The sequence below is a fragment of the Mobula birostris genome, chromosome 10 (genome assembly GCF_030028105.1).
Source record: "Mobula birostris isolate sMobBir1 chromosome 10, sMobBir1.hap1, whole genome shotgun sequence".
Classification (NCBI taxonomy): Eukaryota; Metazoa; Chordata; class Chondrichthyes; order Myliobatiformes; family Myliobatidae; genus Mobula; species Mobula birostris.
In genome coordinates, this window is record NC_092379.1 from 20,485,001 (window position 1) to 20,500,411 (window position 15,411).

Genomic DNA, 15,411 nt, shown 5'->3' on the forward strand with positions numbered 1-15,411 from the left:
AGGAATCCGTGACTGTGAAAGGAGTATTATCATATATAGAAATAGTTTCATTTAAAGAATACAGTTCACTTTTGCTAAAATTTATCTTATATCCTGAAAAATCTCCAAATTTGTTAAATAATTTTAGCAAGGCAGGAATAGATTTCTCGGGATTGGATATATAAACCAGTAAATCGTCAGCGTAAAGAGAAATCTTATGAATGGTCTCATTCACAAAAATCCCAAAAATATCTTTAGCTTTACGAAGAGCAATAGCAAGGGATTCTAGTATTAAATTAAATAAGAAAGGACTTAATGGACAACCTTGTCTTGTCCCCCGTGAAAGGTAAAAAAAGGGGATCTACAGTTATTAGTATTAACAGTAGCAATAGTTTTATATATCATTCTAATCCAATAACTAAAATTAATACCAAAGCCAAATTTCTCTAAAACTTTAAATAAATATGTCTATTCGACTCGATCGAACGCTCTTTCAGCATCCAAAGAGACGACGCATTGTGGAGTTTTAAAAGAGGACAAATATATAACGTTCAATAATCTCCAAACATTTGAAAAAGAATAACGACCCTTTATAAAGCCTGTCTGATCTTTAAAAATAATTTTACATAAAATATTCTCCAACCGATTGGCCATTATCTTTGACAGAATCTTAGCATTGGCATTCAATAATTAAATAGGTCCACATGAGGCATAATCAGTAGGATCTTTTCCCCTTTTAATAATTAAAGAAATAGAAGCCTCATAAAAAGTAGAGGGTAAATCACCTTTCACAAATGAATCCTTAAATAATTCCAACATATACGGAGAATGCAATTTTCCAAATTTTTTATAAAATTCTACACAATAGCCATCACGTCCAGGGGCCTTACCAGACTGCATTGAGAAAATAGCTTTACAAATTTCGGCTTCAGTAATTTGGGCATCAAGAGTTTTTTGATCCTGAACAGAAATTTTAGGAAAAGCAATCTTTCGTAAGAAAGCATTCACTTTAGAAGAATCTACTGGACATAGAGATCTATAAAGTTCAGTATAAAAATCTTGAAAAATTCCCACAGGTTTGAATGAGGTCCGTAACAACTGTGGTCACTCTTCATCCACTGAAAGATCAGTTTCCTGGTCAGGCTCATTACCCAACACCAGGTACAGTATGGCCCCTACTTTCATTGGACCATGCACATACTGATTTAAGAAACCTTCCTGGATGCACCGAATAAATTCAGCCCCATCTGAAACCCTTACACTAAGAAGGTCCCAGTTTATATGCGGAAATTTTAAAATGCCCATGACAACAACCCTATTATTTTTACACATTTCCTTAATCAGATTACATACCTGTTTCTCAATGTTCTGGTGGCTATTAGGGGGTCTGTCGTACATAACACATAGGGGCAGGAGGAGGCCATCTTTCTTTTTCAATCTTTTTATTGGTTTCATAATGATAAACATACCATAGTATTGATACAAAGTTATTGGGATTACATTGTTATAATTAACATAGTTAAATATAAACCCAGTTGACACATGGGTATTAAACCTCCCAATCATACAGGATACAAACATAATTTTCAAAAGAAATATAGAAATAAAATCATGGAAAAGGAAAAGAAATATGTAAAAATATACCGCAAAAGAAAAACTTACCTAAACAGTGTTAATCAACTAAACTAAGGAAGAAAAGACATGGGCTGTTATGTAACATCAAAAAAAGGAACCATTAGTGTTGTCGACTCCACTCCTCTCGACATATATTAAAAAGAAATGGAATAAGTTTGGAAAAGGTCAAATTACAACATATGGAAATGTTGAATAAATGGCCTCCAAGTCTTTTCGAATTTAGTAGAGGGATCATAAATAACCCTATTAATTTTTTCTAAGTTTAAACACAACATAGTTTGAGAGAACCAATGAAACGTGGTGGGAGAATTAATCTCTTTCCAATTCAGCAAAATGGATCTTCTAGCCATCAATGTTAGAAATGCAATCATCCGACGAGCTGAAGAGGTTAAATGACTTGATTCTATGATTGGTAACCCAAAAAATTGCACTAATAGGGTGAGGTTGTAAATCAATATTCAGAACAGTTTATTGTGGGATTTTTTTCACACACTTTCTGTATTTTTTCCCATTACGGAGTTCCGGAGCATGCGCGTTTTCTATTTGGTTATATTCATCACCGCCATCTTTGATTAGCCCGCGGTGGTCTGCGTGTATTGTGTTTAAGAATAATATCCAATGGTACTTAAACAGATAAACGTTGTTAGTTGGAACGTACAAGGCTGGAATCACCCTATTAAGCGAAAGAGGACATTTAAACGTTTTAATCGATTCCAGCCCGATATAATTTTTGCTCAAGAAATGCATATCAGAATGGGCGATCAAAATAGATTTTTTAAAACATGGAAGGGCCTTCAATATCATGCTGCCTGTCAAAATAAGACAAAGGGAGTGTGGTAAACCATGTATATATGTTGTAACTCGGTTACCTGTCTGGACACACCCCTCTGCTGACTGCCCCTGTGGCTCCTCCCACAGAGTCCTGTATAAAGGTGTTCACCTTGCCCCTCCCCCTCAGTCCGGGGGCAGACACTCACTGTGGAGGTCGTATTGTACAGCGAATAAAGCCTTTCAGTATTTTACCAAACCTCAGTCTTTTGGAGTAATTGAAGGTGCTTCAATTTTACTCGCTGTACGTTTTAAAAAATTGAACAGTCCCTAAGACCAGAAAAATTAGACCTCAATCCGCAAACACCTGAAGCTGGAAACGCTTTCGAAGTCTGGCTGGCCTGCTTCAAGCGTATCTGGAGGAGATTAAAGCGACCGACCCCGTAGCGAAGCGCAGAGTTCTACTCTCCAGGGCCAGTCCACGGGTCTATTCGCTGATCAGAGACCAGCCGAACTACGACGGCGCGATGAACGCACTCAAAAGACAATACCTGCGGCCGATAAACAGCGTCTATGCTCGGCATCGCTTAGCGACACGGCAACAACGGTCCGGGGAATCGAGTGCTGAGTTTGTCCGGGCCCTACAGACACTTGTGCGGGCCTGCAATTGCCAGGAGCTGACGGTGGCGCAGCATGCAGAGCTCCGAGTGAGAGACGCCTTCGTTACGGGGACCAGGTCAGTGTAGTGCGCCAGCGACTGCTGGAAAAAGCCGATCTGACCCTAAGTTCGGCGATGGAGCTGGCCGATACGTTGGAGGCCGCTCTGCATAACTCCGAGGCTCTCCAGGCACGCGATCCCCCGATGGCCTCGTGGGTGCCGCAGACCCCGCAACCCGCCGGCGAATCGACCTCGGCTGCAGCCAGTCGTGAGTCCGCGAAGTGCTACTTCTGCGGACTGGAGAAGCCCGGCCCGACAAGCTACCTGTTCCAGCTGCGGAAAGAAGGGCCACTTCGCCAAGGTCTGCAAGTCAAAACCGCGAGTGGGATCGAGCAGCGCCGTGTGCGAGACGTGGGGGTTGCCATCTTCCCTGCACACTGCCACCACGTGCGAGACATGGGGGCCGCCATCTTCCCTGCACGCCGCCACCACGTGTGAGACATGGGGGTCGCCATCTTGCCTGCCGCCATCTTCCCTGCGCCATCACCATGTGTGAGACATCGGGGTGGCCATCTTCCCTGCACACTGCCACCACGTGCGAGACATGGGGGTCGCCATCTTCCCTGCACGCCGCCACCACGTGTGAGACATGGGGGTCGCCATCTTCCCTGCACGCCGCCACCACGTGTGAGACATGGGGGTCGCCATCTTCCCTGCGCCATCACCATGTGTGAGACATGGGGGTGGCCATCTTCCCTGCACGCCGCCACTACGTGTGAGACATGGGGGTCGCCATCTTGCCTGCCGCTATCTTCCCTGCGCCATCACCATGTGTGAGACATGGGAGCGGCCATCTTGGTCGGCGCCACCTCCCACCACCTACGACCAACGGGTGCTCACGGGGCACCCCACCGCGCCGGACCAAGACAGCGACCCCACCCTGGCTTCCGTGACCCTCGACCAAAGCGCTCCCCACCAGCTCGCAAGGTCAATGATGGACATCCTGGTGGAGGGGCGCAGGACAATCTGCCTGTTTGACACGGGCAGCACGTAGAGTTTTATCCACCCGGCCACGGTGCAGCATTGTGGACTCATGATACGGCCGGTAAGTCGGAGGGTCACCATGGCCTCCAGGTCGCATACAACAGACATCCGGTGGGGTTGTGTAGCAACACTAGTGGTGCAGGGCACAGAATATCGGGACTTTACGTTACTGGTCTTGCCTCAACTATGTGCCCCTGTGCTGTTGGGGTTGGACTTCCAGAGCCACCTGAAAAGCGTGACAATAAAGTATGATGGGCCCCTCCTGCCAATTACTGTCATAAATCCCCTGCTTTGTAGAGATATGTCACATACCCCGCTACTGACCACACACACACACCGACCCGCACATCCCACCCAACATCATGCCAACTGCCACACTACCGACACCACTTGCGGCCTCTCCACCCTCAGGATCCCTCCCCCACCGCTGTTCGCCAACCTGACCCCCGACTGGAAACCTGTGGCAACTAAAAGCAGGAGGTACAGCGCGGGGGACAGAGCCTTCATTAAGTCGGAGGTACAGCGGCAGCTCAGGGAGGGGGTCATTGAGGCAAGCACAAGTCCTTGGAGGGTGCAGGTGGTGGTTGTTCGGAACGGGGAGAAGAATAGGATGGTCGTGGACCATAGCCAGACCATCAATTGGTTCACGCAGCTCGACGCGTACCCTCTGCCCCGCATCGCGGATACGGTCAATCAGATAGCACAGTACAAGGTGTACTCGACCATAGACCTAAAATCCGCTTACCATCAGCTCCCCATCCGCCGGGAGGACCGCCCTTACACTGCCTTCGAGGCGGACGGCAGGCTTTATCAATTCCTGCGCATCCCCTTTGGTGTCACGAATGGTGTATCTGTCTTCCAGAGGCGAATGGACCGGATGGTGGACCAGTGCCAACTGAAGGCCACGTTCCCATATCTGCATAACATCACCATCTGCGGTCACGACCAGCAGGATCACGACAACAACCTCCAAAAATTTCTCCAAGCGGCCAAATCTTTCAACCTCACCTTTAGCAAGGACAAGTGTATATTTGGGACCACCCGACTTGCTATCCTTGGGTGTGTCGTGGAGAATGGAGTCATTGGCCCTGACCCCGACCGTATGTGCCCCTTGCTGGAACTCCCTCTTCCCAATACCCTCAGAGCCCTCAAAAGGTGCCTGGGCTTCTTTTCATATTACGCCCAATGGGTCTCTAACTACGCAGAGAAGGCCCGCCGCCTGGTCAAGTCCACCACATTCCCCCTCTCTGCCGAGGCCCACGCGGCCTTCAGCCGCATAAAAGGGGACATTGCCAAAGCAGCAATGCATGTGGTGGATGAGGCCATTCCCTTCCAAGTAGAGAGTGACACCTCCGACTTTGCGCTGGCTGCTACCCTCAACCAGGCAGGAAGACCTGCGATGTTCTTCTCCCGTACCCTTCAAGGCCCTGAAATTCAGCACTCTGCGCTAGAGAAAGAGGCCCAGGCCATAGTGGTAGCTATAAGGCACTGGAGGCACTATCTTGCTGGCAAAAGGTTCACCCTGCTAACTGACCAGCGCTCAGTCGCATTCATGTTTAATAATCAGCAGCGGAGCAAAATCAAAAATGATAAAATTCTGAGGTGGAGAATCGAACTCTCCACCTACAACTATGACATCATGTACAGGCCTGGGAAGCTCAATGAGCCCTCCGATGCCCTATCCCAGAGAGCGTGCGCCAGCGCGCAGATCAACCGGCTATACGCCCTACGTGTAGACCTTTGCCACCCGGGAGTCATCCGGCTTTTCCACTTCGTGAAAGCCCGGAACCTGCCTTACTCCCTTGAGGAGATCAGGATGATGACCAGGGACTGCCAAGTCTGCGCAGAGTGAAAACCGCACTTCTACCGACCCGAAAAGGCACCACTCATCAAGGCCACCCGCCCCTTTGAGCGACTGAGTGTTGACTTTAAGGGCCCCCTTCCCTCCACCGACCGCAATGTGTACTTTCTTAACATAATTGACGAGTACTCGCGGTTCCCCTTCGCCATCCCCTGCCCCGACACCACTACCACGTCAGTTATAAAAGCCCTGCGCAAGCTCTTCACTCTGTTCGGATACCCGTGCTATATCCACAGTGACAGAGGGTCCTCGTTTATGAGTGACGAGCTGCACCAATATCTTCTGGCTAGGGGAATTGCAACCAGTAGGACCACGAGCTATAATCCCGGGGGAATGGACAGGTAGAGAAGGAGAATGGCACAGTGTGGAAAGCCACACTCTTAGCCCTCAGGTCAAAGGGACTGCCGGTCTCCCACTGGCAGGAGGTCCTTCCCGAGGCACTCCACTCCATCCGCTCCCTGTTATGCACGTCCACCAATGCCACCCCTCATGAGCGGCTCTTTTCTTTTCCCAGAAAATCGACCACTGGAACCACCCTATTATCTTGGCTGAAGTCCCCGGGGCCAGTGCTGCTCCGGAAACGTGCAAGGAGCAATAAATACTCCCCGATAGTCGAGAGGGTTCACTTACTTCATGCGAACCTCCAGTATGCCTACGTGGTTTTACCTGATGGGCGGGAGGACATGGTCTCCATCCGCGACCTGGCGCCCGCAGGAGCTCCGGGCCCCTACCCTGAACACTCCGTGGTGACTATTGACCCCGTACCCACCAATGTATGTACCTACGAGACACCGTGCACCCCAAACCCTATACAGACATCACACGACACTCCCATACCGGGCGCGACGCACACGCACGAGGGATTACCGACGCCTAACGTGCTGGCACCTGAAGTCAGGCCGGAGCCAGCACAACTGCCGTCACCAGTGCAATCACCACCGGTGCTGCGTAGATCAGAGCGACAGACTCGACCGCCTGATAGACTTGACCTGTAAATATACTTCTTGCGGATATTTTCAAGTCACTTCACCCCACGGGACTCTTTTTAAAAAAAGGAGGGGTGAATGTGGTAAACCATGTATATATGTTGTAACTCGGTTACCTGTCTGGACACACACCTCTGCTGACTGCCCCTATGGCTCCTCCCACAGAGTCCTGTATAAAGGTGTTCGCCTTGCCCCTCCCCCTCAGTCCGGGGGCAGACACTCACTGTGGAGGTCGTTTTGTACAGCGAATAAAAGCCTTTCAGTATTTTACCAAACCTCAGTGTTTTGGAGGAATTGAAGGTGCTTCAGGGAGTATCTATTTTTTTTAAATTTAATATTTTATTTATCCAAGAAGATATCGTCTCTGATATCAATGGTAGATTTTTAATTATTAAAGAAACAATTTGTAATAGAAAAATTGTTCTGGTCAATCTATACGGACCTAATGTAGATGATCCTTTTTTTAAAAATGTATTTGGTTTATTACCAGACTTAAATGAATATATGCTGCTGATGGGAGGTGACTTCAACTGTTGTTTAAACCCTTTGATTGACAAGAGTTCAACCAATCAGCAGCTTCCGAGTCGTTCGGCAACGCTTATTAATTCCTTTTTAATTGATTATGGTTTGATAGAAATCTGGAGAAATTTACATGCTAATGACAGATTTTTCTTTTTATTCGCATGTTCATAATAAATATTCGAGAATTGATTATTTTATAGCTGATTTCCGATTTTTGTCCAAAGTCCAGAAATGTGAAGACGATGCTATTGCAGTCTCGGATCATGCGCCTTTAAGCTTCACTTTTGAGTTAAATGATGTTAGTAATGTAAACTTGCCTTGCCGCTTTCCAGAAAATTTAGTATAAAGTTCGGACTTTGTTAAATTTATAGAGATTCAGATAAAAGCTTTGTTCCTTTTTAATATTACGGGAGATGTCTCAAAATTGATTTTATGGGATACACTCAAAGCACATTTGCGAAGGTCGGATAATATCTTATTTGGCTAAACTCAAGAAACAGACAAAAATAGATTTAGATAGAATTTCCAAACTAATTAAGGATCTGGATAATTCTTATGCAGTTTCTCCTAATGTTGATTTAACATAGAACATAGAATAGTACAACACAGTACAGGCCCTTCGGCCCACAATGTTGTGCCGACCCTCAAACCCTGCCTCCCATATAAGCCCCCAGCTTAAATTCCTCCATATACCTGTCCAGTAGTCTCTTAAACTTCACTAGTGAATCTGCCTCCGCCACTGACTCAGGCAGTGCATTCCATGCACCAACCACTCTGAGTAAAAAAACCTTCCTCTAATATCCCCCTTGAACTTCCCACCGTTTACCTTAAAGCCATGTCCTCTTGTATTGAACAGTGGTGCCCTGGGGAAGAGGCGCTGGCAGTTACTCTGTCTATTCCTCTTATTATCTTGTACACCTCTATCATGTCTCCTCTCATCCTCCTCCTGCCCTAGCTCCCTTAAACTCTGATCATAATGCATACTCTCTAAACCAGGCAGCATCCTGGTAAATCTCCTCTCTACCCTTTCCAATGCTTCCACATCCTTCCTATAGTGAGGCGACCAGAACTGGACACAGTACTCCAAGTGTGGCCTAACCAGAGTTTTATAGAGCTGCATCATTACATCGCGACTCTTAAACTCTATCCCTCGACTTATGAAAGCTAACACACCATAAGCTTTCTTAACTACCCTATCCACCTGTGAGGCAACCTTCAGGGATCTGTGGACATGTACCTCCAAATCCCTCTGCTCCTCCACACTTACCAATTATCCAACCATTTACTTTGTACTCTGCCTTGGAGTTTGTCCTTCCAAAGTGTAGCACCTCACACTTCTCCGGGTTGAATTCCATCTGCCACTTCTCAGCCCACTTCTGCATCCTATAAATTTCTCTCTGCAATCTTTGACAATCCTCTACACGATCTACAACACCACCAACCTTTGTGTCATCTGCAAACTTGCCAACCCACCCTTCTACCCCCACATCCAGGTCGTTAATAAAAATCACAAAAAATAGAGGTCCCAGAACAGATCCTTGTGGGACACCACTAGTCACAATCCTCCAATCTGAATGTACTCCCTCCACCACGACTCTCTGCCTTCTGCAGGCAAATCAATTCTGAATCCACCTGGCCAAACTTCCCTGGATCCCATGCCTTCTGACTTTCTGAATAAGCCTACCGTGTGGAACATTGTCAAATGCCTTATTAATATCCATGTAGATCACATCCACTGCACTACCCTCATCTATATGCCTGGTCACCTCCTCAAAGAACGCTATCAGGTACCATTCCCGTGAACAACGAGGACATAAACAAAGAGTTGAACTTCAATCACTATAATTTACTATTAACTTATCCTGTTGAAAGAAATTTGCTTAAATTAGAAAGTTAATTTTATATGTTTGGAGGTAGAAGTAACAAGCTATTAGAATCTGAACTTAAAGCAGTTAGAGCAAAAAGACAAATTTTAAAAATTCGTAAGGGAGATGGTAGTTTAGCTTGTAATTATGAAGGTATTAATAAAATTTTTTAGACTATTACAGTGAGCTCTATAACTCTCAGTTTCAAGTTGACCCTTCTAATATGTATGCCTTTTTACAAAAGATTGATTTTCCTAGAATATCTGTTGAAGATCAGCAAATTCTTGATGCTCCTTTTACTGAAAGAGAAATTCAGAAAGCTATTCTTTCAATGCAATCTGGTAAAGCTCCTGAATTGGATGGTTTTACTGCAGGATTTTATTAAAGAAATTGACATTTGCTTACTCCTTATATGTTGGAAATGCTTAAAGATTCTTTTCTGTTAGGAGAGTTACCTTCCCCATTTTATGAAGCTTCTATTTCTTGAACTCTTAAGAAAGATGAAGACCCTACTGATTGTGCTTCATATAGACCTATTTCACTATTAAATGTGGATGCCAAAATTCTTTCAAAAATACTGGCTAATCGGATGGAGAATATACTAGCTAAAATTATTTCTCAGGATCAAAGTAGTTCTATACAAGGCCGTTATTCTTTTTCTAACACTCGGAGATTGTTAAATATTATATACTCATCCCTCTCTAAGACTCCCAATGTGTTCTTTCTCTACATGCTGTAAAGGCATTTGATAGAGTTGAATGGAAATATCTATTTCAAGTTTTAGAGATATTTAGCTTTGGTACTAATTTTAATAAATGAATTAGATTGATATATAAAAGCCCTATTGCCACCGTTATTACTAATAACTGTAAATCCCCCTTTTTCCAACTTTCCCAGGGGACGAGACAAGGATTTCCGTTAAGTCCTCTGTTATTTAATTTGATGTTGGAACCTTCGGCTACTGCACTTCGTGAAGCTAAAAATATTGAAGGAATTTCTATAAATGGGACTGTTCATAAGATCTCCCTTTATGCGGATGATCTTTGGTTTATGTTTCGAATCCCGAAGAATCTATTCCCAGCTTATTGAAATTATTATATGTATTTGGATTGTTTAGAGGATATAAATTAAACATGCATAAAAGTGAATTATTTCCTTTAAATGATTCTGCTTCTATATATGATGACATTTCTCTAAAAGTTACGGATTCTTTTAAATATTTAGGTATTATCATCACTAAAAATGATGGAGACCTTTATAGGGCTAATTTAGTTCCCTCAGTGGATTTTATGAAACAATTTTTTTCTAGATGGAATCCACTTACACTTTCGTTAGCAGGTCGAATTCATGCAGTTAAAATGATGATTTTACCAACATTTTTGTATGTATTTCAAAATATTCCTTTTTTTTAACTAAGAAGTTTTTTGATCAGGTTGACTCTATTATTTCATCTTTTGTTTGGAATAATAAAAGACCAAGAATTGGAAAATGTCATTTACAAAAATTAAAAAAGGATGGAGGTCTTACTTTGCCTAATTTAAGAAGGTATTATTGGGTGGTTAATATACGTTATGAGTGTTCTTGGTTATATTGGACGGATAAAAAGGAACGACCATGTTGGGTGACTTGGAATTGAAAATTTTGAAACAATTTTATTTAACTTTGTTATTAGGAGCTCCTTTACCTGTACAATTAGCCAAAATTTCTATTCTAAATATAAATCCTATGATTAATCAATCATTACGAATTTGGTACCAGTTTTGTAAGTTTTTTTAATCTTAAAAAAATCAACCTTCTTAGTTTAATTTATCAAAACTATTTATTTAAACCTTCACTTAGTGATCCAACCTTTTCTTTTTGGAGGAATAAAGGAAGTTTTTCCTTTATGGACTTGTTTCAAAAAGGTCGATTGATGTCCTTTGAGGAATTAGTAACTAAATACTCTCTCTCATATTCACATTTTTTGCAATATCTTCAGGTCAGACATTTCTTACAAGAATATTTAAGTAATTTTCCATATATACAAGACTCTGACCTGTTAGACAGTATTTTAAAAATGAACCCTTTAGTGAAAGGTTTTATAGGGAAAATTTATAATTTACTATTACAACAGGATAATTATCCTTTACTTAAGATTAAGCAAGATTGGTAAAGAGCGCTTAATATGACCTTAATAACAGAGGATTGGTTGCGAATTTTGAAGCTGGTTAACTCTTCTTCGATTTGTGCCAGTCATTCTCTAATTCAATTTAAAATTGTACATCGTTATTATTTGACAAAGGAGATGATAGATGTAAAACTGAGATAGCTACATTGACACATATGTTTTGGTCGTGTTCTGTATTGAAACAATTTTGGAAATCTATTTTTTCTACAATTTCTAAAGCTTTGAAAATCAATTTACAACCTAATAAATTGACAGTTTTGTTTGGTATAATTCCTCAACATATTCACAGTATTTCTATATCTGACCAATACGTAATTGCATTTGTCACATTATTGGCTGGAAGGGCTATTTTATTAAAATGGAAAGATGCCTCTGCTCCCACTTTGAGACAATGGTTCTCTCAGGTGATGTTATGTCCTCGTTTGTAAAAAATTAGAAGTCGAACTTTTGATCCTAGATTGGACTTCGAGAAAAGGTGGGGTATTTTGCCCATTATTATCATTTGACTTGAGTTAATAAAGATGGTCCTTTTCTGATGCTTGGGTATATGGATTTGGTTGGCGGTTTGATGTCTTTTTTATGGGAGCTTGTACGGCGTATAACTCCGGATCTGTGCTCCAAATGGGTATTTTTTTTAGTTATTAGCGGTTTTTCTCTGCTTTAGTTAGTAGGGGTTCTTTTTTTCTTTTTCTTTTTTCCATAAAAAAAAGCTTTAACACTTTGTTTTTGATTATTATTGATAAAAAAAGAGCAGTTAAAACAGTATCAAAATATCTTTCCAATATTTTTTCAAGAAAGGACATGACCAAAACATATGAATTAAAGAAGCTACCTCAAAGTGATATCTATCACATACAGCATTTTTATGAGAATAATAACGCTAATTTATCCTGAGACATATGAGTGCGATGCACTACTTTAAACTGTATCAAAGCATGTTTAGCACATATAGAGGATGAGTTAACTAATGGAAGAATTTTTTCCCATTTTTTAATCTTAAGTTCCCTTTCCCAAACAGTCTCAACTTTATTAGATACATCTGGACATGTTTTCTTAATTATATTATAAATAATTGCTATTACACCTTTCTGAAAAGGATTTAAATCTAAAATTTTTTCCAAAATATCCGTTGAATATAAATTTGGGAAGTTAGGAGAAGCAGTATTTATAAAACTTCTAATCTGTAAATATCTTAAAAAAAAAAGGGATCTAGGCAATTTATATTTATTAGATAATTGTTCAAAGGACATGAAACAATTATCCAAAGGTAGATCACAAAATCATACTATACCTTTAGTTTTCCATGCCAGATATGCTTGATCCACAATAGAGGGTTGAAAGAAGAAATTAGAGATAATAGGACTTGCTAAAATAAATTGATTGAACCCAAAAAATATTTGAAATTGAAACCATATACGTCAAGTATGTTTTACTCAAGCAACACTCCTCAAAGTTGCTGGTGAACACAGCAGGCCAGGCAGCATCTCTAGGAAGAGGTACAGTCGACGTTTCAGTCCGAGACCCTTCGTCAGGACTAACTGAAGGAAGAGTTAGTAAGAGATTTGAAAGGGGGAGGGGGGGGATCCAAAATGATAGGAGAAGACAGGAGGGGGAGGGATGGAGCCAACAGCTGGACAGGTGATTGGCAAAGGGAATGTGAGAGGATCATGGGACAGGAGGTCCCGGGAGAAAGGCAAGTGAGGGGGTGGGAACCAGAGGATGGGCAAGGGGTATAGTCAGAGGGACAGAGGGAGAAAAAGGAGAGTGAGAGAAAGAATGTGTGTATAAAAATAAATAACGGATGGGGTACGAGGGGGAGGTGGGGCATTAGCGGTAGTTAGAGCAGTCGATGTTCATGCCATCAGGTTGGAGGCTACCCAGACGGAATATAAGGTGTTGTTCCTCCAACCTGAGTGTGGCTTCATTTTTGTTTTACTATTGGGTTATTCATTTGTTAATACAATTTAAAAAGAGTAAAGGGAAGCAAAGTCCCTAAAATAGAACCCAGTGAAACCCTTGTAAAGAATTACGTTCAAGATTTACCCAACGTGGACTTGAAGTTACGTCCAAGTCCGCTAACCAAAATTTTAAATATCGAATATTAATTGCCCAACAGTAAAATCTAAAATTTGGCAAAGCTAAACCCCGCTCCTTTTTAGATTTCTGTAAATGTCTTTTACCAAGCCTAGGATTTTTGTTCTGCCATATATATGAAGAAATTTTGGAATCAACATTATCAAAAAAGAATTTCCGAATAAAGATTGGCACCACTTGAAATAAATATTAAAATTTAGGCAAAATAATCATCTTTATAGCATTGATCCGACCGATCAATGACAGAGACATTGGTGACCATTTAGTAAACAAAAGCTTAATCTGATCAATTAAAGGTAAAAAAATTAGCCTTAAATAAATCCTTATACTTTTTTCATAATTTTAATGCCTGAATATGTAAAAAAAAAAGTCGGTCACCAATTTAAATGGTAAACATCCATAAATAGGAACCTGCATATTTAGGGGAAATAATTCACTCTTATTAAGGTTCAATTTATAACCAGCAAAATTTCTAAACTGAGCCAACAAAGATAAAATAGCGGGAATGGATTTCCCAGGATTAGAAATATATGGGAGTAGGCCATCTGGCCCTTCGAGCCTGCTCTGCCATTCAATAAGATCATGGCTGGTCTGGCCATGGACTCATCTCCACCTACCTGCCTTTTCCCCATGACCCTTAATTCCACAACTATGCAAAAATCTATCCAACCTTGTCTTAAATATATCGACTGAGGTAGCCTCCACTGCTTCATTGGGCATTGAATTCACAGAGATTCATCACTCTCTGGGATAAACAGTTCCTCCTCATTTCCATCCTAAATCTACTCCCCCAAATCTTGAGGCTGTGTCCCCTAGTTCAATCCCATCACTGTGATTGCACCCTGCCTGTTCCTGAGTTTCACTCAAATGGACTCAGTTTCTCACCTCTCCATTATGTCTCCTCTGAGTGCAGCTGTGATATTGTCCCTGACTATTAATGCAACACACCCCCTCTTTATCTCCTCCTCTATCTTTTCTAAAACTTCAAAAACCTGGTACATTAATCACCCATTCCCGCCCCTCTCTCAACCAAATTTCAGTAATGGCTATAACATCATAGTTCCATGTACGGATCCGTACTCTCATTTCATCACCCTTAACTATAATACTCCTAGGTATACCCAGAATTATTCTACACCTTCCCATCCTATGTCACCTCTTTCTAATGATTTCATTTAATTTTTTGCCAACACAGCCATATCACGCCTTCTGCCAACCGACCTGTCCTTTCGATACAATGTGTATCCCTGGATATCAAGCTCCCAACTATAATCTTCTTTCAGCCACAATTCAGTGATGCCCACACTGTCATACATGCCAATCTGTAGCTGTGCTACAAGTTAATCTATCTCATTCTGTATACTGTCTGAATTTAAAGATAACACTTTCAGTCCAGTATTCATCACCTGTTTTTGATTTTTGTCCCCCTTTTGCATTGCAACTCATCCCATTGACTGCAGTTTTGCCCTGTCATCAGCCTCTGCTTGCTAGCAGTCTCACAAACACTGCCTTTGCTTGTAAGCCAACAACTCAACCCTCAGCCTTATCTCTCTATTTAACTGATTATCGATTAAAATTAGAAACTGCAGATAGATACTTCTAAATTTTTAGGAATTTGGTTTGATAAAAAACTCACATGGTCAATATTTATTAAAGAAATAATAACCAAAAGTAAGAAAGTAAGGTTAATCAGTGGGGCAATGAGGACAACACCAGTGGTGGCAATGGAGGTGGAGTTGGGAGAGACACCTCTGGAACTGAGAAGATCACAGCTTGTGTTAACATATTAGGTAAACGTACAAGGGCCTGGAGAAAATCATCCAAGTAAACAG

At 42.0% G+C, this 15,411-nt stretch overlaps 1 long non-coding RNA gene across 1 annotated transcript in view; it reads left to right on the forward strand.

The window, feature by feature from the left end:
* Positions 1-10,394, forward strand: part of LOC140203902 (uncharacterized) — a 65,765-nt gene extending 55,371 nt beyond the window's left edge. The window contains exon 3 of the long non-coding RNA XR_011887415.1: positions 10,216-10,394. This is a non-coding gene — a long non-coding RNA (uncharacterized lncRNA). The remainder of the gene's footprint in view (positions 1-10,215) is intronic.
* The last annotated feature ends 5,017 nt before the right edge of the window (positions 10,395-15,411 follow it).